Here is a 24,136-nt window from a genome sequence, read left to right as displayed (position 1 = left end):
GGAATTCTGAGTGTGGGGAGGTTCCGTCTTCTGTCTGCAGCACCCGAGATCTCCTAGGAGCCCTTCGAGAGTCTTCCCCGAGTCCCTCTCACTGCGGGCAGCCGGGGAAAAGCGGGGGTTGGGCTGGAAACGCAGGTAGCATCTAGTGCCTCCCCATGGACAGGGGAGGTAATTAGCGGACTTCCCCCTGCAAGGGAACACGTGTGACACCAGGAAGCTGCGTGGTGGGCGGCCCCGAACCTCCCCCACACAGTCAGCCGTGTTCCGGAATTCTGAGAGTGGGGAGGTTCCGTCTTCTGTCTGCAGCACCCGAGATCTCCTAGGAGCCCTTCGAGAGTCTTCCCCGTGTCCCTCTCACTGCGGGCAGCCGGGGAAAAGCGGGGGTTGGGCTGGAAACGCAGGTAGCATCTAGTTCCTCCCCATGGACAGGGGAAGTAAGTAGCGGACATCCCCTTGCGAGGGAACACCTGTGACACCATGAAGCTGCGTGGAGGGCGGCCCCGAACCTCCCCCACACAGTCAGCCGTGTTCCGGAATTCTGAGTGTGGGGAGGTTCCGTCTTCTGTCTGCAGCACCCGAGATCTCCTAGGAGCCCTTCGAGAGTCTTCCCCGAGTCCCTCTCACTGCGGGCAGCCGGGGAAAAGCGGGGGTTGGGCTGGAAACGCTGGTAGCATCTAGTGCCTCCCCATGGACAGGGGAGGTAATTAGCGGACTTCCCCCTGCAAGGGAACACGTGTGACACCAGGAAGCTGTGTGGTGGGAGGCCCCGAACCTCCCCCACACAGTCAGCCGAGTTCAGGAATTCTGAGTGTGGGGAGGTTCCGTCTTCTGTCTGCAGCACCCGAGATCTCCGAGGAGCCCTTCGAGAGTCTTCCCCGAGTCCCTCCCAGTACGGGTTGCCGGGGAAATGCGGGGGTTGGGCTGGATACGCAGGTAGCATCTAGTGCCTCCCCATGGACAGGGGAGGTAATTAGCGGACTTCCCTTGGCGAGGGAACACGTGTGACACCAGGAAGCTGCGTGGAGGGCGGCCCTAAACCTCCCCCACACAGTCAGCCGTGTTCCGGAATTCTGAATGTGAGGAGTTTCCGTCTTCTGTCTGCAGCACCCGAGATCTCCTAGGAGCCCTTCGAGAGTCTTCCCCGAGTCCCTCCCAGTACGGGCTGCCGGGGAAATGCGGGGGTTGGGCTGGAAACGCAGGTAGCATCTAGTGCCTCCCCATGGACAGGGGAGGTAATAGCGGAATTCCCCTTGCGAGGGAACACCTGTGACACCAGGAAGCTGCGTGGAGGGCGGCCCTAAACCTCACCCAAACAGTCACACTTGTTCCGGAATTCTGAGAGTTGGGAGGTTCCGTCTTCTGTCTGCAGGACCCGAGATCTCCGAGGAGCCCTTCGAGAGTCTTCCCCGAGTCCCTCCCAGTACGGGCTGCCGGGGAAATGCGGGGGTTGGGCTGGATACGCAGGTAGCATCTAGTGCCTCCCCATGGACAGGGGAGGTAATTAGCGGACTTCCCCTTTCGAGGGAACACCTGAGACACCAGGAAGCTGCGTGGAGGGCGGCCCTAAACCTCCCACACACAGTCACCCGTGTTCTGGAATTCTGAGTGTGGGGAGGTTCCGTCTTCTGTCTGCAGCACCCGAGATCTCCGAGGAGCCCTTCGAGAGTCTTCCCCGAGTCCCTCCCAGTACGGGTTGCCGGGGAAATGCGGGGGTTGGGCTGGAAACGCAGGTAGCATCTAGTGCCTCCCCCTGGACAGGGGAGGTAATTAGCGGACTTCCCCCTGCCAGGGAACACGTGTGACACCAGGAAGCTGCGTCGAGGGCGGCCCCGAACCTCCCCCACACAGTCAGCCGTGTTCCGGAATTCTGAGTGTGGGGAGGTTCCGTCTTCTGTCTGCAGCACCCGGGATCCCCTAGGAGCCCTTCGAGGGTCTTACCGGAGTCCCTCGCACTGCGGGCAGCCGGGGAAAAGCGGGGGTTGGGCTGGAAACGCAGGTAGCATCTAGTGCCTCCCCCTGGACAGGGGAGGTAATTAGCGGACTTCCCCCTGCAAGGGAACACGTGTGACACCAGGAAGCTGCGTGGTGGGCGGCCCCGAACCTCCCCCACACAGTCAGCCGTGTTCCGGAATTCTGAGTGTGGGGAGGTTCCGTCTTCTGTCTGCAGCACCCGAGATCTCCTAGGAGCCCTTCGAGAGTCTTCCCCGTGTCCCTCTCACTGCGGGCAGCCGGGGAAAAGCGGGGGTTGGGCTGGAAACGCAGGTAGCATCTAGTTCCTCCCCATGGACAGGGGAAGTAAGTAGCGGACATCCCCTTGCGAGGGAACACCTGTGACACCATGAAGCTGCGTGGAGGGCGGCCCCGAACCTCCCCCACACAGTCAGCCGTGTTCCGGAATTCTGAGTGTGGGGAGGTTCCGTCTTCTGTCTGCAGCACCCGAGATCTCCTAGGAGCCCTTCGAGAGTCTTCCCCGAGTCCCTCTCACTGCGGGCAGCCGGGGAAAAGCGGGGGTTGGGCTGGAAACGCAGGTAGCATCTAGTGCCTCCCCATGGACAGGGGAGGTAATTAGCGGACTTCCCCCTGCAAGGGAACACGTGTGACACCAGGAAGCTGTGTGGTGGGCGGCCCCGAACCTCCCCCACACAGTCAGCCGAGTTCAGGAATTCTGAGTGTGGGGAGGTTCCGTCTTCTGTCTGCAGCACCCGAGATCTCCGAGGAGCCCTTCGAGAGTCTTCCCCGAGTCCCTCCCAGTACGGGTTGCCGGGGAAATGCGGGGGTTGGGCTGGATACGCAGGTAGCATCTAGTTCCTCCCCATGGACAGGGGAGGTAATTAGCGGACTTCCCTTGGCGAGGGAACACCTGTGACACCAGGAAGCTGCGTGGAGGGCGGCCCTAAACCTCCCCCACACAGTCAGCCGTGTTCCGGAATTCTGAATGTGAGGAGTTTCCGTCTTCTGTCTGCAGCACCCGAGATCTCCTAGGAGCCCTTCGAGAGTCTTCCCCGAGTCCCTCCCAGTACGGGCTGCCGGGGAAATGCGGGGGTTGGGCTGGAAACGCAGGTAGCATCTAGTGCCTCCCCATGGACAGGGGAGGTAATAGCGGACTTCCCCTTTCGAGGGAACACCTGAGACACCAGGAAGCTGCGTGGAGGGCGGCCCTAAACCTCCCACACACAGTCACCCGTGTTCTGGAATTCTGAGTGTGGGGAGGTTCCGTCTTCTGTCTGCAGCACCCGAGATCTCCGAGGAGCCCTTCGAGAGTCTTCCCCGAGTCCCTCCCAGTACGGGTTGCCGGGGAAATGCGGGGGTTGGGCTGGAAACGCAGGTAGCATCTAGTGCCTCCCCCTGGACAGGGGAGGTAATTAGCGGACTTCCCCCTGCCAGGGAACACGTGTGACACCAGGAAGCTGCGTCGAGGGCGGCCCCGAACCTCCCCCACACAGTCAGCCGTGTTCCGGAATTCTGAGTGTGGGGAGGTTCCGTCTTCTGTCTGCAGCACCCGGGATCCCCTAGGAGCCCTTCGAGGGTCTTACCGGAGTCCCTCGCACTGCGGGCAGCCGGGGAAAAGCGGGGGTTGGGCTGGAAACGCAGGTAGCATCTAGTGCCTCCCCCTGGACAGGGGAGGTAATTAGCGGACTTCCCCCTGCAAGGGAACACGTGTGACACCAGGAAGCTGCGTGGTGGGCGGCCCCGAACCTCCCCCACACAGTCAGCCGTGTTCCGGAATTCTGAGTGTGGGGAGGTTCCGTCTTCTGTCTGCAGCACCCGAGATCTCCTAGGAGCCCTTCGAGAGTCTTCCCCGTGTCCCTCTCACTGCGGGCAGCCGGGGAAAAGCGGGGGTTGGGCTGGAAACGCAGGTAGCATCTAGTTCCTCCCCATGGACAGGGGAAGTAAGTAGCGGACATCCCCTTGCGAGGGAACACCTGTGACACCATGAAGCTGCGTGGAGGGCGGCCCCGAACCTCCCCCACACAGTCAGCCGTGTTCCGGAATTCTGAGTGTGGGGAGGTTCCGTCTTCTGTCTGCAGCACCCGAGATCTCCTAGGAGCCCTTCGAGAGTCTTCCCCGAGTCCCTCTCACTGCGGGCAGCCGGGGAAAAGCGGGGGTTGGGCTGGAAACGCAGGTAGCATCTAGTGCCTCCCCATGGACAGGGGAGGTAATTAGCGGACTTCCCCCTGCAAGGGAACACGTGTGACACCAGGAAGCTGCGTGGTGGGCGGCCCCGAACCTCCCCCACACAGTCAGCCGAGTTCAGGAATTCTGAGTGTGGGGAGGTTCCGTCTTCTGTCTGCAGCACCCGAGATCTCCGAGGAGCCCTTCGAGAGTCTTCCCCGAGTCCCTCCCAGTACGGGTTGCCGGGGAAATGCGGGGGTTGGGCTGGAAACGCAGGTAGCATCTAGTGCCTCCCCATGGACAGGGGAGGTAATTAGCGGACTTCCCCTTTCGAGGGAACACCTGAGACACCAGGAAGCTGCGTGGAGGGCGGCCCTAAACCTTCCCCACACAGTCAGCCGTGTTCCGGAATTCTGAATGTGAGGAGTTTCCGTCTTCTGTCTGCAGCACCCGAGATCTCCTAGGAGCCCTTCGAGAGTCTTCCCCGTGTCCCTCTCACTGCGGGCAGCCGGGGAAAAGCGGGGGTTGGGCTGGAAACGCAGGTAGCATCTAGTTCCTCCCCATGGACAGGGGAAGTAAGTAGCGGACATCCCCTTGCGAGGGAACACCTGTGACACCATGAAGCTGCGTGGAGGGCGGCCCCGAACCTCCCCCACACAGTCAGCCGTGTTCCGGAATTCTGAGTGTGGGGAGGTTCCGTCTTCTGTCTGCAGCACCCGAGATCTCCTAGGAGCCCTTCGAGAGTCTTCCCCGAGTCCCTCTCACTGCGGGCAGCCGGGGAAAAGCGGGGGTTGGGCTGGAAACGCAGGTAGCATCTAGTGCCTCCCCATGGACAGGGGAGGTAATTAGCGGACTTCCCCCTGCAAGGGAACACGTGTGACACCAGGAAGCTGCGTGGTGGGCGGCCCCGAACCTCCCCCACACAGTCAGCCGTGTTCCGGAATTCTGAGAGTGGGGAGGTTCCGTCTTCTGTCTGCAGCACCCGAGATCTCCTAGGAGCCCTTCGAGAGTCTTCCCCGTGTCCCTCTCACTGCGGGCAGCCGGGGAAAAGCGGGGGTTGGGCTGGAAACGCAGGTAGCATCTAGTTCCTCCCCATGGACAGGGGAAGTAAGTAGCGGACATCCCCTTGCGAGGGAACACCTGTGACACCATGAAGCTGCGTGGAGGGCGGCCCCGAACCTCCCCCACACAGTCAGCCGTGTTCCGGAATTCTGAGTGTGGGGAGGTTCCGTCTTCTGTCTGCAGCACCCGAGATCTCCTAGGAGCCCTTCGAGAGTCTTCCCCGAGTCCCTCTCACTGCGGGCAGCCGGGGAAAAGCGGGGGTTGGGCTGGAAACGCTGGTAGCATCTAGTGCCTCCCCATGGACAGGGGAGGTAATTAGCGGACTTCCCCCTGCAAGGGAACACGTGTGACACCAGGAAGCTGTGTGGTGGGAGGCCCCGAACCTCCCCCACACAGTCAGCCGAGTTCAGGAATTCTGAGTGTGGGGAGGTTCCGTCTTCTGTCTGCAGCACCCGAGATCTCCGAGGAGCCCTTCGAGAGTCTTCCCCGAGTCCCTCCCAGTACGGGTTGCCGGGGAAATGCGGGGGTTGGGCTGGATACGCAGGTAGCATCTAGTGCCTCCCCATGGACAGGGGAGGTAATTAGCGGACTTCCCTTGGCGAGGGAACACCTGTGACACCAGGAAGCTGCGTGGAGGGCGGCCCTAAACCTCCCCCACACAGTCAGCCGTGTTCCGGAATTCTGAATGTGAGGAGTTTCCGTCTTCTGTCTGCAGCACCCGAGATCTCCTAGGAGCCCTTCGAGAGTCTTCCCCGAGTCCCTCCCAGTACGGGCTGCCGGGGAAATGCGGGGGTTGGGCTGGAAACGCAGGTAGCATCTAGTGCCTCCCCATGGACAGGGGAGGTAATAGCGGAATTCCCCTTGCGAGGGAACACCTGTGACACCAGGAAGCTGCGTGGAGGGCGGCCCTAAACCTCACCCAAACAGTCACACTTGTTCCGGAATTCTGAGAGTTGGGAGGTTCCGTCTTCTGTCTGCAGGACCCGAGATCTCCGAGGAGCCCTTCGAGAGTCTTCCCCGAGTCCCTCCCAGTACGGGCTGCCGGGGAAATGCGGGGGTTGGGCTGGATACGCAGGTAGCATCTAGTGCCTCCCCATGGACAGGGGAGGTAATTAGCGGACTTCCCCTTTCGAGGGAACACCTGAGACACCAGGAAGCTGCGTGGAGGGCGGCCCTAAACCTCCCACACACAGTCACCCGTGTTCTGGAATTCTGAGTGTGGGGAGGTTCCGTCTTCTGTCTGCAGCACCCGAGATCTCCGAGGAGCCCTTCGAGAGTCTTCCCCGAGTCCCTCCCAGTACGGGTTGCCGGGGAAATGCGGGGGTTGGGCTGGAAACGCAGGTAGCATCTAGTGCCTCCCCCTGGACAGGGGAGGTAATTAGCGGACTTCCCCCTGCCAGGGAACACGTGTGACACCAGGAAGCTGCGTCGAGGGCGGCCCCGAACCTCCCCCACACAGTCAGCCGTGTTCCGGAATTCTGAGTGTGGGGAGGTTCCGTCTTCTGTCTGCAGCACCCGGGATCCCCTAGGAGCCCTTCGAGGGTCTTACCGGAGTCCCTCGCACTGCGGGCAGCCGGGGAAAAGCGGGGGTTGGGCTGGAAACGCAGGTAGCATCTAGTGCCTCCCCCTGGACAGGGGAGGTAATTAGCGGACTTCCCCCTGCAAGGGAACACGTGTGACACCAGGAAGCTGCGTGGTGGGCGGCCCCGAACCTCCCCCACACAGTCAGCCGTGTTCCGGAATTCTGAGTGTGGGGAGGTTCCGTCTTCTGTCTGCAGCACCCGAGATCTCCTAGGAGCCCTTCGAGAGTCTTCCCCGTGTCCCTCTCACTGCGGGCAGCCGGGGAAAAGCGGGGGTTGGGCTGGAAACGCAGGTAGCATCTAGTTCCTCCCCATGGACAGGGGAAGTAAGTAGCGGACATCCCCTTGCGAGGGAACACCTGTGACACCATGAAGCTGCGTGGAGGGCGGCCCCGAACCTCCCCCACACAGTCAGCCGTGTTCCGGAATTCTGAGTGTGGGGAGGTTCCGTCTTCTGTCTGCAGCACCCGAGATCTCCTAGGAGCCCTTCGAGAGTCTTCCCCGAGTCCCTCTCACTGCGGGCAGCCGGGGAAAAGCGGGGGTTGGGCTGGAAACGCAGGTAGCATCTAGTGCCTCCCCATGGACAGGGGAGGTAATTAGCGGACTTCCCCCTGCAAGGGAACACGTGTGACACCAGGAAGCTGCGTGGTGGGCGGCCCCGAACCTCCCCCACACAGTCAGCCGAGTTCAGGAATTCTGAGTGTGGGGAGGTTCCGTCTTCTGTCTGCAGCACCCGAGATCTCCGAGGAGCCCTTCGAGAGCCTTCCCCGAGTCCCTCCCAGTACGGGTTGCCGGGGAAATGCGGGGGTTGGGCTGGAAACGCAGGTAGCATCTAGTGCCTCCCCCTGGACAGGGGAGGTAATTAGCGGACTTCCCCCTGCCAGGGAACACGTGTGACACCAGGAAGCTGCGTGGAGGGCGGCCCCGAACCTCCCCCACACAGTCAGCCGTGTTCCGGAATTCTGAGTGTGGGGAGGTTCCGTCTTCTGTCTGCAGCACCCGAGATCTCCTAGGAGCACTTCGAGAGTCTTCCCCGAGTCCCTCTCACTGCGGGCAGCCGGGGAAAAGCGGGGGTTGGGCTGGAAACGCAGGTAGCATCTAGTTCCTCCCCATGGACAGGGGAGGTAAGTAGCGGACTTCCCCTTGCGAGGGAACACCTGTGACACCAGGAAGCTGCGTGGAGGCGGCCCCGAACCTCCCCCACACAGTCACCCGTGTTCCGGAATTCTGAGTGTGGGGAGGTTCCGTCTTCTGTCTGCAGCACCCGGGATCTCCTAGGAGCCCTTCGAGGGTCTTACCGGAGTCCCTCGCACTGCGGGCAGCCGGGGAAAAGCGGGGGTTGGGCTGGAAACGCAGGTAGCATCTAGTGCCTCCCCCTGGACAGGGGAGGTAATTAGCGGACTTCCCCCTGCAAGGGAACACGTGTGACACCAGGAAGCTGCGTGGTGGGCGGCCCCGAACCTCCCCCACACAGTCAGCCGTGTTCCGGAATTCTGAGTGTGGGGAGGTTCCGTCTTCTGTCTGCAGCACCCGAGATCTCCTAGGAGCCCTTCGAGAGTCTTCCCCGTGTCCCTCTCACTGCGGGCAGCCGGGGAAAAGCGGGGGTTGGGCTGGAAACGCAGGTAGCATCTAGTTCCTCCCCATGGACAGGGGAAGTAAGTAGCGGACATCCCCTTGCGAGGGAACACCTGTGACACCATGAAGCTGCGTGGAGGGCGGCCCCGAACCTCCCCCACACAGTCAGCCGTGTTCCGGAATTCTGAGTGTGGGGAGGTTCCGTCTTCTGTCTGCAGCACCCGAGATCTCCTAGGAGCCCTTCGAGAGTCTTCCCCGAGTCCCTCTCACTGCGGGCAGCCGGGGAAAAGCGGGGGTTGGGCTGGAAACGCAGGTAGCATCTAGTGCCTCCCCATGGACAGGGGAGGTAATTAGCGGACTTCCCCCTGCAAGGGAACACGTGTGACACCAGGAAGCTGTGTGGTGGGCGGCCCCGAACCTCCCCCACACAGTCAGCCGAGTTCAGGAATTCTGAGTGTGGGGAGGTTCCGTCTTCTGTCTGCAGCACCCGAGATCTCCGAGGAGCCCTTCGAGAGTCTTCCCCGAGTCCCTCCCAGTACGGGTTGCCGGGGAAATGCGGGGGTTGGGCTGGATACGCAGGTAGCATCTAGTTCCTCCCCATGGACAGGGGAGGTAATTAGCGGACTTCCCTTGGCGAGGGAACACCTGTGACACCAGGAAGCTGCGTGGAGGGCGGCCCTAAACCTCCCCCACACAGTCAGCCGTGTTCCGGAATTCTGAATGTGAGGAGTTTCCGTCTTCTGTCTGCAGCACCCGAGATCTCCTAGGAGCCCTTCGAGAGTCTTCCCCGAGTCCCTCCCAGTACGGGCTGCCGGGGAAATGCGGGGGTTGGGCTGGAAACGCAGGTAGCATCTAGTGCCTCCCCATGGACAGGGGAGGTAATAGCGGACTTCCCCTTTCGAGGGAACACCTGAGACACCAGGAAGCTGCGTGGAGGGCGGCCCTAAACCTCCCACACACAGTCACCCGTGTTCTGGAATTCTGAGTGTGGGGAGGTTCCGTCTTCTGTCTGCAGCACCCGAGATCTCCGAGGAGCCCTTCGAGAGTCTTCCCCGAGTCCCTCCCAGTACGGGTTGCCGGGGAAATGCGGGGGTTGGGCTGGAAACGCAGGTAGCATCTAGTGCCTCCCCCTGGACAGGGGAGGTAATTAGCGGACTTCCCCCTGCCAGGGAACACGTGTGACACCAGGAAGCTGCGTCGAGGGCGGCCCCGAACCTCCCCCACACAGTCAGCCGTGTTCCGGAATTCTGAGTGTGGGGAGGTTCCGTCTTCTGTCTGCAGCACCCGGGATCCCCTAGGAGCCCTTCGAGGGTCTTACCGGAGTCCCTCGCACTGCGGGCAGCCGGGGAAAAGCGGGGGTTGGGCTGGAAACGCAGGTAGCATCTAGTGCCTCCCCCTGGACAGGGGAGGTAATTAGCGGACTTCCCCCTGCAAGGGAACACGTGTGACACCAGGAAGCTGCGTGGTGGGCGGCCCCGAACCTCCCCCACACAGTCAGCCGTGTTCCGGAATTCTGAGTGTGGGGAGGTTCCGTCTTCTGTCTGCAGCACCCGAGATCTCCTAGGAGCCCTTCGAGAGTCTTCCCCGTGTCCCTCTCACTGCGGGCAGCCGGGGAAAAGCGGGGGTTGGGCTGGAAACGCAGGTAGCATCTAGTTCCTCCCCATGGACAGGGGAAGTAAGTAGCGGACATCCCCTTGCGAGGGAACACCTGTGACACCATGAAGCTGCGTGGAGGGCGGCCCCGAACCTCCCCCACACAGTCAGCCGTGTTCCGGAATTCTGAGTGTGGGGAGGTTCCGTCTTCTGTCTGCAGCACCCGAGATCTCCTAGGAGCCCTTCGAGAGTCTTCCCCGAGTCCCTCTCACTGCGGGCAGCCGGGGAAAAGCGGGGGTTGGGCTGGAAACGCAGGTAGCATCTAGTGCCTCCCCATGGACAGGGGAGGTAATTAGCGGACTTCCCCCTGCAAGGGAACACGTGTGACACCAGGAAGCTGCGTGGTGGGCGGCCCCGAACCTCCCCCACACAGTCAGCCGAGTTCAGGAATTCTGAGTGTGGGGAGGTTCCGTCTTCTGTCTGCAGCACCCGAGATCTCCGAGGAGCCCTTCGAGAGTCTTCCCCGAGTCCCTCCCAGTACGGGTTGCCGGGGAAATGCGGGGGTTGGGCTGGAAACGCAGGTAGCATCTAGTGCCTCCCCATGGACAGGGGAGGTAATTAGCGGACTTCCCCTTTCGAGGGAACACCTGAGACACCAGGAAGCTGCGTGGAGGGCGGCCCTAAACCTTCCCCACACAGTCAGCCGTGTTCCGGAATTCTGAATGTGAGGAGTTTCCGTCTTCTGTCTGCAGCACCCGAGATCTCCTAGGAGCCCTTCGAGAGTCTTCCCCGTGTCCCTCTCACTGCGGGCAGCCGGGGAAAAGCGGGGGTTGGGCTGGAAACGCAGGTAGCATCTAGTTCCTCCCCATGGACAGGGGAAGTAAGTAGCGGACATCCCCTTGCGAGGGAACACCTGTGACACCATGAAGCTGCGTGGAGGGCGGCCCCGAACCTCCCCCACACAGTCAGCCGTGTTCCGGAATTCTGAGTGTGGGGAGGTTCCGTCTTCTGTCTGCAGCACCCGAGATCTCCTAGGAGCCCTTCGAGAGTCTTCCCCGAGTCCCTCTCACTGCGGGCAGCCGGGGAAAAGCGGGGGTTGGGCTGGAAACGCAGGTAGCATCTAGTGCCTCCCCATGGACAGGGGAGGTAATTAGCGGACTTCCCCCTGCAAGGGAACACGTGTGACACCAGGAAGCTGCGTGGTGGGCGGCCCCGAACCTCCCCCACACAGTCAGCCGTGTTCCGGAATTCTGAGAGTGGGGAGGTTCCGTCTTCTGTCTGCAGCACCCGAGATCTCCTAGGAGCCCTTCGAGAGTCTTCCCCGTGTCCCTCTCACTGCGGGCAGCCGGGGAAAAGCGGGGGTTGGGCTGGAAACGCAGGTAGCATCTAGTTCCTCCCCATGGACAGGGGAAGTAAGTAGCGGACATCCCCTTGCGAGGGAACACCTGTGACACCATGAAGCTGCGTGGAGGGCGGCCCCGAACCTCCCCCACACAGTCAGCCGTGTTCCGGAATTCTGAGTGTGGGGAGGTTCCGTCTTCTGTCTGCAGCACCCGAGATCTCCTAGGAGCCCTTCGAGAGTCTTCCCCGAGTCCCTCTCACTGCGGGCAGCCGGGGAAAAGCGGGGGTTGGGCTGGAAACGCTGGTAGCATCTAGTGCCTCCCCATGGACAGGGGAGGTAATTAGCGGACTTCCCCCTGCAAGGGAACACGTGTGACACCAGGAAGCTGTGTGGTGGGAGGCCCCGAACCTCCCCCACACAGTCAGCCGAGTTCAGGAATTCTGAGTGTGGGGAGGTTCCGTCTTCTGTCTGCAGCACCCGAGATCTCCGAGGAGCCCTTCGAGAGTCTTCCCCGAGTCCCTCCCAGTACGGGTTGCCGGGGAAATGCGGGGGTTGGGCTGGATACGCAGGTAGCATCTAGTGCCTCCCCATGGACAGGGGAGGTAATTAGCGGACTTCCCTTGGCGAGGGAACACCTGTGACACCAGGAAGCTGCGTGGAGGGCGGCCCTAAACCTCCCCCACACAGTCAGCCGTGTTCCGGAATTCTGAATGTGAGGAGTTTCCGTCTTCTGTCTGCAGCACCCGAGATCTCCTAGGAGCCCTTCGAGAGTCTTCCCCGAGTCCCTCCCAGTACGGGCTGCCGGGGAAATGCGGGGGTTGGGCTGGAAACGCAGGTAGCATCTAGTGCCTCCCCATGGACAGGGGAGGTAATAGCGGAATTCCCCTTGCGAGGGAACACCTGTGACACCAGGAAGCTGCGTGGAGGGCGGCCCTAAACCTCACCCAAACAGTCACACTTGTTCCGGAATTCTGAGAGTTGGGAGGTTCCGTCTTCTGTCTGCAGGACCCGAGATCTCCGAGGAGCCCTTCGAGAGTCTTCCCCGAGTCCCTCCCAGTACGGGCTGCCGGGGAAATGCGGGGGTTGGGCTGGATACGCAGGTAGCATCTAGTGCCTCCCCATGGACAGGGGAGGTAATTAGCGGACTTCCCCTTTCGAGGGAACACCTGAGACACCAGGAAGCTGCGTGGAGGGCGGCCCTAAACCTCCCACACACAGTCACCCGTGTTCTGGAATTCTGAGTGTGGGGAGGTTCCGTCTTCTGTCTGCAGCACCCGAGATCTCCGAGGAGCCCTTCGAGAGTCTTCCCCGAGTCCCTCCCAGTACGGGTTGCCGGGGAAATGCGGGGGTTGGGCTGGAAACGCAGGTAGCATCTAGTGCCTCCCCCTGGACAGGGGAGGTAATTAGCGGACTTCCCCCTGCCAGGGAACACGTGTGACACCAGGAAGCTGCGTCGAGGGCGGCCCCGAACCTCCCCCACACAGTCAGCCGTGTTCCGGAATTCTGAGTGTGGGGAGGTTCCGTCTTCTGTCTGCAGCACCCGGGATCCCCTAGGAGCCCTTCGAGGGTCTTACCGGAGTCCCTCGCACTGCGGGCAGCCGGGGAAAAGCGGGGGTTGGGCTGGAAACGCAGGTAGCATCTAGTGCCTCCCCCTGGACAGGGGAGGTAATTAGCGGACTTCCCCCTGCAAGGGAACACGTGTGACACCAGGAAGCTGCGTGGTGGGCGGCCCCGAACCTCCCCCACACAGTCAGCCGTGTTCCGGAATTCTGAGTGTGGGGAGGTTCCGTCTTCTGTCTGCAGCACCCGAGATCTCCTAGGAGCCCTTCGAGAGTCTTCCCCGTGTCCCTCTCACTGCGGGCAGCCGGGGAAAAGCGGGGGTTGGGCTGGAAACGCAGGTAGCATCTAGTTCCTCCCCATGGACAGGGGAAGTAAGTAGCGGACATCCCCTTGCGAGGGAACACCTGTGACACCATGAAGCTGCGTGGAGGGCGGCCCCGAACCTCCCCCACACAGTCAGCCGTGTTCCGGAATTCTGAGTGTGGGGAGGTTCCGTCTTCTGTCTGCAGCACCCGAGATCTCCTAGGAGCCCTTCGAGAGTCTTCCCCGAGTCCCTCTCACTGCGGGCAGCCGGGGAAAAGCGGGGGTTGGGCTGGAAACGCAGGTAGCATCTAGTGCCTCCCCATGGACAGGGGAGGTAATTAGCGGACTTCCCCCTGCAAGGGAACACGTGTGACACCAGGAAGCTGCGTGGTGGGCGGCCCCGAACCTCCCCCACACAGTCAGCCGAGTTCAGGAATTCTGAGTGTGGGGAGGTTCCGTCTTCTGTCTGCAGCACCCGAGATCTCCGAGGAGCCCTTCGAGAGCCTTCCCCGAGTCCCTCCCAGTACGGGTTGCCGGGGAAATGCGGGGGTTGGGCTGGAAACGCAGGTAGCATCTAGTGCCTCCCCCTGGACAGGGGAGGTAATTAGCGGACTTCCCCCTGCCAGGGAACACGTGTGACACCAGGAAGCTGCGTGGAGGGCGGCCCCGAACCTCCCCCACACAGTCAGCCGTGTTCCGGAATTCTGAGTGTGGGGAGGTTCCGTCTTCTGTCTGCAGCACCCGAGATCTCCTAGGAGCACTTCGAGAGTCTTCCCCGAGTCCCTCTCACTGCGGGCAGCCGGGGAAAAGCGGGGGTTGGGCTGGAAACGCAGGTAGCATCTAGTTCCTCCCCATGGACAGGGGAGGTAAGTAGCGGACTTCCCCTTGCGAGGGAACACCTGTGACACCAGGAAGCTGCGTGGAGGCGGCCCCGAACCTCCCCCACACAGTCACCCGTGTTCCGGAATTCTGAGTGTGGGGAGGTTCCGTCTTCTGTCTGCAGCACCCGGGATCTCCTAGGAGCCCTTCGAGGGTCTTACCGGAGTCCCTCGCACTGCGGGCAGCCGGGGAAAAGCGGGGGTTGGGCTGGAAACGCAGGTAGCATCTAGTGCCTCCCCCTGGACAGGGGAGGTAATTAGCGGACTTCCCCCTGCAAGGGAACACGTGTGACACCAGGAAGCTGCGTGGTGGGCGGCCCCGAACCTCCCCCACACAGTCAGCCGTGTTCCGGAATTCTGAGTGTGGGGAGGTTCCGTCTTCTGTCTGCAGCACCCGAGATCTCCTAGGAGCCCTTCGAGAGTCTTCCCCGTGTCCCTCTCACTGCGGGCAGCCGGGGAAAAGCGGGGGTTGGGCTGGAAACGCAGGTAGCATCTAGTTCCTCCCCATGGACAGGGGAAGTAAGTAGCGGACATCCCCTTGCGAGGGAACACCTGTGACACCATGAAGCTGCGTGGAGGGCGGCCCCGAACCTCCCCCACACAGTCAGCCTTGTTCCGGAATTCTGAGTGTGGGGAGGTTCCGTCTTCTGTCTGCAGCACCCGAGATCTCCTAGGAGCCCTTCGAGAGTCTTCCCCGAGTCCCTCTCACTGCGGGCAGCCGGGGAAAAGCGGGGGTTGGGCTGGAAACGCAGGTAGCATCTAGTGCCTCCCCATGGACAGGGGAGGTAATTAGCGGACTTCCCCCTGCAAGGGAACACGTGTGACACCAGGAAGCTGCGTGGTGGGCGGCCCCGAACCTCCCCCACACAGTCAGCCGAGTTCAGGAATTCTGAGTGTGGGGAGGTTCCGTCTTCTGTCTGCAGCACCCGAGATCTCCGAGGAGCCCTTCGAGAGTCTTCCCCGAGTCCCTCCCAGTACGGGTTGCCGGGGAAATGCGGGGGTTGGGCTGGAAACGCAGGTAGCATCTAGTGCCTCCCCCTGGACAGGGGAGGTAATTAGCGGACTTCCCCCTGCCAGGGAACACGTGTGACACCAGGAAGCTGCGTGGAGGGCGGCCCCGAACCTCCCCCACACAGTCAGCCGTGTTGCGGAATTCTGAGTGTGGGGAGGTTCCGTCTTCTGTCTGCAGCACCCGAGATCTCCTAGGAGCACTTCGAGAGTCTTCCCCGAGTCCCTCTCACTGCGGGCAGCCGGGGAAAAGCGGGGGTTGGGCTGGAAACGCAGGTAGCATCTAGTTCCTCCCCATGGACAGGGGAGGTAAGTAGCGGACTTCCCCTTGCGAGGGAACACCTGTGACACCAGGAAGCTGCGTGGAGGGCGGCCCCGAACCTCCCCCACACAGTCACGCGTGTTCCGGAATTCTGAGTGTGGGGAGGTTCCGTCTTCTGTCTGCAGCACCCGGGATCTCCTAGGAGCCCTTCGAGGGTCTTACCGGAGTCCCTCGCACTGCGGGCAGCCGGGGAAAAGCGGGGGTTGGGCTGGAAACGCAGGTAGCATCTAGTGCCTCCCCCTGGACAGGGGAGGTAATTAGCGGACTTCCCCCTGCAAGGGAACACGTGTGACACCAGGAAGCTGCGTGGTGGGCGGCCCCGAACCTCCCCCACACAGTCAGCCGTGTTCCGGAATTCTGAGAGTGGGGAGGTTCCGTCTTCTGTCTGCAGCACCCGAGATCTCCTAGGAGCCCTTCGAGAGTCTTCCCCGTGTCCCTCTCACTGCGGGCAGCCGGGGAAAAGCGGGGGTTGGGCTGGAAACGCAGGTAGCATCTAGTTCCTCCCCATGGACAGGGGAAGTATGTAGCGGACATCCCCTTGCGAGGGAACACCTGTGACACCATGAAGCTGCGTGGAGGGCGGCCCCGAACCTCCCCCACACAGTCAGCCGTGTTCCGGAATTCTGAGTGTGGGGAGGTTCCGTCTTCTGTCTGCAGCACCCGAGATCTCCTAGGAGCCCTTCGAGAGTCTTCCCCGAGTCCCTCTCACTGCGGGCAGCCGGGGAAAAGCGGGGGTTGGGCTGGAAACGCAGGTAGCATCTAGTGCCTCCCCATGGACAGGGGAGGTAATTAGCGGACTTCCCCCTGCAAGGGAACACGTGTGACACCAGGAAGCTGCGTGGTGGGCGGCCCCGAACCTCCCCCACACAGTCAGCCGTGTTCCGGAATTCTGAGTGTGGGGAGGTTCCGTCTTCTGTCTGCAGCACCCGAGATCTCCTAGGAGCCCTTCGATAGTCTTCCCCGTGTCCCTCTCACTGCGGGCAGCCGGGGAAAAGCGGGGGTTGGGCTGGAAACGCAGGTAGCATCTAGTTCCTCCCCATGGACAGGGGAAGTAAGTAGCGGACATCCCCTTGCGAGGGAACACCTGTGACACCATGAAGCTGCGTGGAGGGCGGCCCCGAACCTCCCCCACACAGTCAGCCGTGTTCCGGAATTCTGAGTGTGGGGAGGTTCCGTCTTCTGTCTGCAGCACCCGAGATCTCCTAGGAGCCCTTCGAGAGTCTTCCCCGAGTCCCTCTCACTGCGGGCAGCCGGGGAAAAGCGGGGGTTGGGCTGGAAACGCAGGTAGCATCTAGTGCCTCCCCATGGACAGGGGAGGTAATTAGCGGACTTCCCCCTGCAAGGGAACACGTGTGACACCAGGAAGCTGCGTGGTGGGCGGCCCCGAACCTCCCCCACACAGTCAGCCGAGTTCAGGAATTCTGAGTGTGGGGAGGTTCCGTCTTCTGTCTGCAGCACCCGAGATCTCCGAGGAGCCCTTCGAGAGTCTTCCCCGAGTCCCTCCCAGTACGGGTTGCCGGGGAAATGCGGGGGTTGGGCTGGAAACGCAGGTAGCATCTAGTGCCTCCCCCTGGACAGGGGAGGTAATTAGCGGACTTCCCCCTGCCAGGGAACACGTGTGACACCAGGAAGCTGCGTGGAGGGCGGCCCCGAACCTCCCCCACACAGTCAGCCGTGTTGCGGAATTCTGAGTGTGGGGAGGTTCCGTCTTCTGTCTGCAGCACCCGAGATCTCCTAGGAGCACTTCGAGAGTCTTCCCCGAGTCCCTCTCACTGCGGGCAGCCGGGGAAAAGCGGGGGTTGGGCTGGAAACGCAGGTAGCATCTAGTTCCTCCCCATGGACAGGGGAGGTAAGTAGCGGACTTCCCCTTGCGAGGGAACACCTGTGACACCAGGAAGCTGCGTGGAGGGCGGCCCCGAACCTCCCCCACACAGTCACCCGTGTTCCGGAATTCTGAGTGTGGGGAGGTTCCGTCTTCTGTCTGCAGCACCCGGGATCTCCTAGGAGCCCTTCGAGGGTCTTACCGGAGTCCCTCGCACTGCGGGCAGCCGGGGAAAAGCGGGGGTTGGGCTGGAAACGCAGGTAGCATCTAGTGCCTCCCCCTGGACAGGGGAGGTAATTAGCGGACTTCCCCCTGCAAGGGAACACGTGTGACACCAGGAAGCTGCGTGGTGGGCGGCCCCGAACCTCCCCCACACAGTCAGCCGTGTTCCGGAATTCTGAGAGTGGGGAGGTTCCGTCTTCTGTCTGCAGCACCCGAGATCTCCTAGGAGCCCTTCGAGAGTCTTCCCCGTGTCCCTCTCACTGCGGGCAGCCGGGGAAAAGCGGGGGTTGGGCTGGAAACGCAGGTAGCATCTAGTTCCTCCCCATGGACAGGGGAAGTAAGTAGCGGACATCCCCTTGCGAGGGAACACCTGTGACACCATGAAGCTGCGTGGAGGGCGGCCCCGAACCTCCCCCACACAGTCAGCCGTGTTCCGGAATTCTGAGTGTGGGGAGGTTCCGTCTTCTGTCTGCAGCACCCGAGATCTCCTAGGAGCCCTTCGAGAGTCTTCCCCGAGTCCCTCTCACTGCGGGCAGCCGGGGAAAAGCGGGGGTTGGGCTGGAAAAGCAGGTAGCATCTAGTGCCTCCCCATGGACAGGGGAGGTAATTAGCGGACTTCCCCCTGCAAGGGAACACGTGTGACACCAGGAAGCTGTGTGGTGGGCGGCCCCGAACCTCCCCCACACAGTCAGCCGAGTTCAGGAATTCTGAGTGTGGGGAGGTTCCGTCTTCTGTCTGCAGCACCCGAGATCTCCGAGGAGCCCTTCGAGAGTCTTCCCCGAGTCCCTCCCAGTACGGGTTGCCGGGGAAATGCGGGGGTTGGGCTGGATACGCAGGTAGCATCTAGTGCCTCCCCATGGACAGGGGAGGTAATTAGCGGACTTCCCTTGGCGAGGGAACACCTGTGACACCAGGAAGCTGCGTGGAGGGCGGCCCTAAACCTCCCCCACACAGTCAGCCGTGTTCCGGAATTCTGAATGTGAGGAGTTTCCGTCTTCTGTCTGCAGCACCCGAGATCTCCTAGGAGCCCTTCGAGAGTCTTCCCCGAGTCCCTCCCAGTACGGGCTGCCGGGGAAATGCGGGGGTTGGGCTGGAAACGCAGGTAGCATCTAGTGCCTCCCCATGGACAGGGGAGGTAATAGCGGAATTCCCCTTGCGAGGGAACACCTGTGACACCAGGAAGCTGCGTGGAGGGCGGCCCTAAACCTCACCCAAACAGTCACACTTGTTCCGGAATTCTGAGAGTTGGGAGGTTCCGTCTTCTGTCTGCAGGACCCGAGATCTCCGAGGAGCCCTTCGAGAGTCTTCCCCGAGTCCCTCCCAGTACGGGCTGCCGGGGAAATGCGGGGGTTGGGCTGGATACGCAGCTAGCATCTAGTGCCTCCCCATGGACAGGGGAGGTAATTAGCGGACTTCCCCTTTCGAGGGAACACCTGAGACACCAGGAAGCTGCGTGGAGGGCGGCCCTAAACCTCCCACACACAGTCACCCGTGTTCTGGAATTCTGAGTGTGGGGAGGTTCCGTCTTCTGTCTGCAGCACCCGAGATCTCCGAGGAGCCCTTCGAGAGTCTTCCCCGAGTCCCTCCCAGTACGGGTTGCCGGGGAAATGCGGGGGTTGGGCTGGAAACGCAGGTAGCATCTAGTGCCTCCCCCTGGACAGGGGAGGTAATTAGCGGACTTCCCCCTGCCAGGGAACACGTGTGACACCAGGAAGCTGCGTCGAGGGCGGCCCCGAACCTCCCCCACACAGTCAGCCGTGTTCCGGAATTCTGAGTGTGGGGAGGTTCCGTCTTCTGTCTGCAGCACCCGGGATCTCCTAGGAGCCCTTCGAGGGTCTTACCGGAGTCCCTCGCACTGCGGGCAGCCGGGGAAAAGCGGGGGTTGGGCTGGAAACGCAGGTAGCATCTAGTGCCTCCCCCTGGACAGGGGAGGTAATTAGCGGACTTCCCCCTGCAAGGGAACACGTGTGACACCAGGAAGCTGCGTGGTGGGCGGCCCCGAACCTCCCCCACACAGTCAGCCGTGTTCCGGAATTCTGAGTGTGGGGAGGTTCCGTCTTCTGTCTGCAGCACCCGAGATCTCCTAGGAGCCCTTCGAGAGTCTTCCCCGTGTCCCTCTCACTGCGGGCAGCCGGGGAAAAGCGGGGGTTGGGCTGGAAACGCAGGTAGCATCTAGTTCCTCCCCATGGACAGGGGAAGTAAGTAGCGGACATCCCCTTGCGAGGGAACACCTGTGACACCATGAAGCTGCGTGGAGGGCGGCCCCGAACCTCCCCCACACAGTCAGCCGTGTTCCGGAATTCTGAGTGTGGGGAGGTTCCGTCTTCTGTCTGCAGCACCCGAGATCTCCTAGGAGCCCTTCGAGAGTCTTCCCCGAGTCCCTCTCACTGCGGGCAGCCGGGGAAAAGCGGGGGTTGGGCTGGAAACGCAGGTAGCATCTAGTGCCTCCCCATGGACAGGGGAGGTAATTAGCGGACTTCCCCCTGCAAGGGAACACGTGTGACACCAGGAAGCTGCGTGGTGGGCGGCCCCGAACCTCCCCCACACAGTCAGCCGTGTTCCGGAATTCTGAGAGTGGGGAGGTTCCGTCTTCTGTCTGCAGCACCCGAGATCTCCTAGGAGCCCTTCGAGAGTCTTCCCCGTGTCCCTCTCACTGCGGGCAGCCGGGGAAAAGCGGGGGTTGGGCTGGAAACGCAGGTAGCATCTAGTTCCTCCCCATGGACAAGGGAAGTAAGTAGCGGACATCCCCTTGCGAGGGAACACCTGTGACACCATGAAGCTGCGTGGAGGGCGGCCCCGAACCTCCCCCACACAGTCAGCCGTGTTCCGGAATTCTGAGTGTGGGGAGGTTCCGTCTTCTGTCTGCAGCACCCGAGATCTCCTAGGAGCCCTTCGAGAGTCTTCCCCGAGTCCCTCTCACTGCGGGCAGCCGGGGAAAAGCGGGGGTTGGGCTGGAAACGCAGGTAGCATCTAGTGCATCCCCATGGACAGGGGAGGTAATTAGCGGACTTCCCCCTGCAAGGGAACACGTGTGACACCAGGAAGCTGTGTGGTGGGCGGCCCCGAACCTCCCCCACACAGTCAGCCGAGTTCAGGAATTCTGAGTGTGGGGAGGTTCCGTCTTCTGTCTGCAGCACCCGAGATCTCCGAGGAGCCCTTCGAGAGTCTTCCCCGAGTCCCTCCCAGTACGGGTTGCCGGGGAAATGCGGGGGTTGGGCTGGATACGCAGGTAGCATCTAGTGCCTCCCCATGGACAGGGGAGGTAATTAGCGGACTTCCCTTGGCGAGGGAACACCTGTGACACCAGGAAGCTGCGTGGAGGGCGGCCCTAAACCTCCCCCACACAGTCAGCCGTGTTCCGGAATTCTGAATGTGAGGAGTTTCCGTCTTCTGTCTGCAGCACCCGAGATCTCCTAGGAGCCCTTCGAGAGTCTTCCCCGAGTCCCTCCCAGTACGGGCTGCCGGGGAAATGCGGGGGTTGGGCTGGAAACGCAGGTAGCATCTAGTGCCTCCCCATGGACAGGGGAGGTAATAGCGGAATTCCCCTTGCGAGGGAACACCTGTGACACCAGGAAGCTGCGTGGAGGGCGGCCCTAAACCTCACCCAAACAGTCACACTTGTTCCGGAATTCTGAGAGTTGGGAGGTTCCGTCTTCTGTCTGCAGGACCCGAGATCTCCGAGGAGCCCTTCGAGAGTCTTCCCCGAGTCCCTCCCAGTACGGGCTGCCGGGGAAATGCGGGGGTTGGGCTGGATACGCAGGTAGCATCTAGTGCCTCCCCATGGACAGGGGAGGTAATTAGCGGACTTCCCCTTTCGAGGGAACACCTGAGACACCAGGAAGCTGCGTGGAGGGCGGCCCTAAACCTCCCACACACAGTCACCCGTGTTCTGGAATTCTGAGTGTGGGGAGGTTCCGTCTTCTGTCTGCAGCACCCGAGATCTCCGAGGAGCCCTTCGAGAGTCTTCCCCGAGTCCCTCCCAGTACGGGTTGCCGGGGAAATGCGGGGGTTGGGCTGGAAACGCAGGTAGCATCTAGTGCCTCCCCCTGGACAGGGGAGGTAATTAGCGGACTTCCCCCTGCCAGGGAACACGTGTGACACCAGGAAGCTGCGTCGAGGGCGGCCCCGAACCTCCCCCACACAGTCAGACGTGTTCCGGAATTCTGAGTGTGGGGAGGTTCCGTCTTCTGTCTGCAGCACCCGGGATCTCCTAGGAGCCCTTCGAGGGTCTTACCGGAGTCCCTCGCACTGCGGGCAGCCGGGGAAAAGCGGGGGTTGGGCTGGAAACGCAGGTAGCATCTAGTGCCTCCCCCTGGACAGGGGAGGTAATTAGCGGACTTCCCCCTGCAAGGGAACACGTGTGACACCAGGAAGCTGCGTGGTGGGCGGCCCCGAACCTCCCCCACACAGTCAGCCGTGTTCCGGAATTCTGAGTGTGGGGAGGTTCCGTCTTCTGTCTGCAGCACCCGAGATCTCCTAGGAGCCCTTCGAGAGTCTTCCACGTGTCCCTCTCACTGCGGGCAGCCGGGGAAAAGCGGGGGTTGGGCTGGAAACGCAGGTAGCATCTAGTGCCTCCCCATGGACAGGGGAGGTAATTAGCGGACTTCCCCCTGCAAGGGAACACGTGTGACACCAGGAAGCTGCGTGGAGGGCGGCCCCGAACCTCCCCCACACAGTCAGCCGTGTTCCGGAATTCTGAGAGTGGGGAGGTTCCGTCTTCTGTCTGCAGCACCCGAGATCTCCTAGGAGCCCTTCGAGAGTCTTCCCCGAGTCCCTCTCACTGCGGGCAGCCGGGGAAAAGCAGGGGTTGGGCTGGAAACGCAGGTAGCATCTAGTTCCTCCCCATGGACAGGGGAAGTAAGTAGCGGACATCCCCTTGCGAGGGAACACCTGTGACACCATGAAGCTGCGTGGAGGGCGGCCCCGAACCTCCCCCACACAGTCAGCCGTGTTCCGGAATTCTGAGTGTGGGGAGGTTCCGTCTTCTGTCTGCAGCACCCGAGATCTCCTAGGAGCCCTTCGAGAGTCTTCCCCGAGTCCCTCTCACTGCGGGCAGCCGGGGAAAAGCGGGGGTTGGGCTGGAAACGCAGGTAGCATCTAGTGCCTCCCCATGGACAGGGGAGGTAATTAGCGGACTTCCCCCTGCAAGGGAACACGTGTGACACCAGGAAGCTGTGTGGTGGGCGGCCCCGAACCTCCCCCACACAGTCAGCCGAGTTCAGGAATTCTGAGTGTGGGGAGGTTCCGTCTTCTGTCTGCAGCACCCGAGATCTCCGAGGAGCCCTTCGAGAGTCTTCCCCGAGTCCCTCCCAGTACGGGTTGCCGGGGAAATGCGGGGGTTGGGCTGGATACGCAGGTAGCATCTAGTGCCTCCCCATGGACAGGGGAGGTAATAGCGGAATTCCCCTTGCGAGGGAACACCTGTGACACCAGGAAGCTGCGTGGAGGGCGGCCCTAAACCTCACCCAAACAGTCACACTTGTTCCGGAATTCTGAGAGTTGGGAGGTTCCGTCTTCTGTCTGCAGGACCCGAGATCTCCGAGGAGCCCTTCGAGAGTCTTCCCCGAGTCCCTCCCAGTACGGGCTGCCGGGGAAATGCGGGGGTTGGGCTGGATACGCAGGTAGCATCTAGTGCCTCCCCATGGACAGGGGAGGTAATTAGCGGACTTCCCCTTTCGAGGGAACACCTGAGACACCAGGAAGCTGCGTGGAGGGCGGCCCTAAACCTCCCACACACAGTCACCCGTGTTCTGGAATTCTGAGTGTGGGGAGGTTCCGTCTTCTGTCTGCAGCACCCGAGATCTCCGAGGAGCCCTTCGAGAGTCTTCCCCGAGTCCCTCCCAGTACGGGTTGCCGGGGAAATGCGGGGGTTGGGCTGGAAACGCAGGTAGCATCTAGTGCCTCCCCCTGGACAGGGGAGGTAATTAGCGGACTTCCCCCTGCCAGGGAACACGTGTGACACCAGGAAGCTGCGTCGAGGGCGGCCCCGAACCTCCCCCACACAGTCAGCCGTGTTCCGGAATTCTGAGTGTGGGGAGGTTCCGTCTTCTGTCTGCAGCACCCAGGATCCCCTAGGAGCCCTTCGAGGGTCTTACCGGAGTCCCTCGCACTGCGGGCAGCCGGGGAAAAGCGGGGGTTGGGCTGGAAACGCAGGTAGCATCTAGTGCCTCCCCCTGGACAGGGGAGGTAATTAGCGGACTTCCCCCTGCAAGGGAACACGTGTGACACCAGGAAGCTGCGTGGTGGGCGGCCCCGAACCTCCCCCACACAGTCAGCCGTGTTCCGGAATTCTGAGTGTGGGGAGGTTCCGTCTTCTGTCTGCAGCACCCGAGATCTCCTAGGAGCCCTTCGAGAGTCTTCCCCGTGTCCCTCTCACTGCGGGCAGCCGGGGAAAAGCGGGGGTTGGGCTGGAAACGCAGGTAGCATCTAGTTCCTCCCCATGGACAGGGGAAGTAAGTAGCGGACATCCCCTTGCGAGGGAACACCTGTGACACCATGAAGCTGCGTGGAGGGCGGCCCCGAACCTCCCCCACACAGTCAGCCGTGTTCCGGAATTCTGAGTGTGGGGAGGTTCCGTCTTCTGTCTGCAGCACCCGAGATCTCCTAGGAGCCCTTCGAGAGTCTTCCCCGAGTCCCTCTCACTGCGGGCAGCCGGGGAAAAGCGGGGATTGGGCTGGAAACGCAGGTAGCATCTAGTTCCTCCCCATGGACAGGGGAGGTAAGTAGCGGACTTCCCCTTGCGAGGGAACACCTGTG

Source organism: Camelus bactrianus, unplaced genomic scaffold, assembly GCF_048773025.1.
Source record: "Camelus bactrianus isolate YW-2024 breed Bactrian camel unplaced genomic scaffold, ASM4877302v1 HiC_scaffold_54, whole genome shotgun sequence".
Taxonomy (NCBI): domain Eukaryota; kingdom Metazoa; phylum Chordata; class Mammalia; order Artiodactyla; family Camelidae; genus Camelus; species Camelus bactrianus.
Note: the sequence above shows the minus strand (reverse complement) of the source record.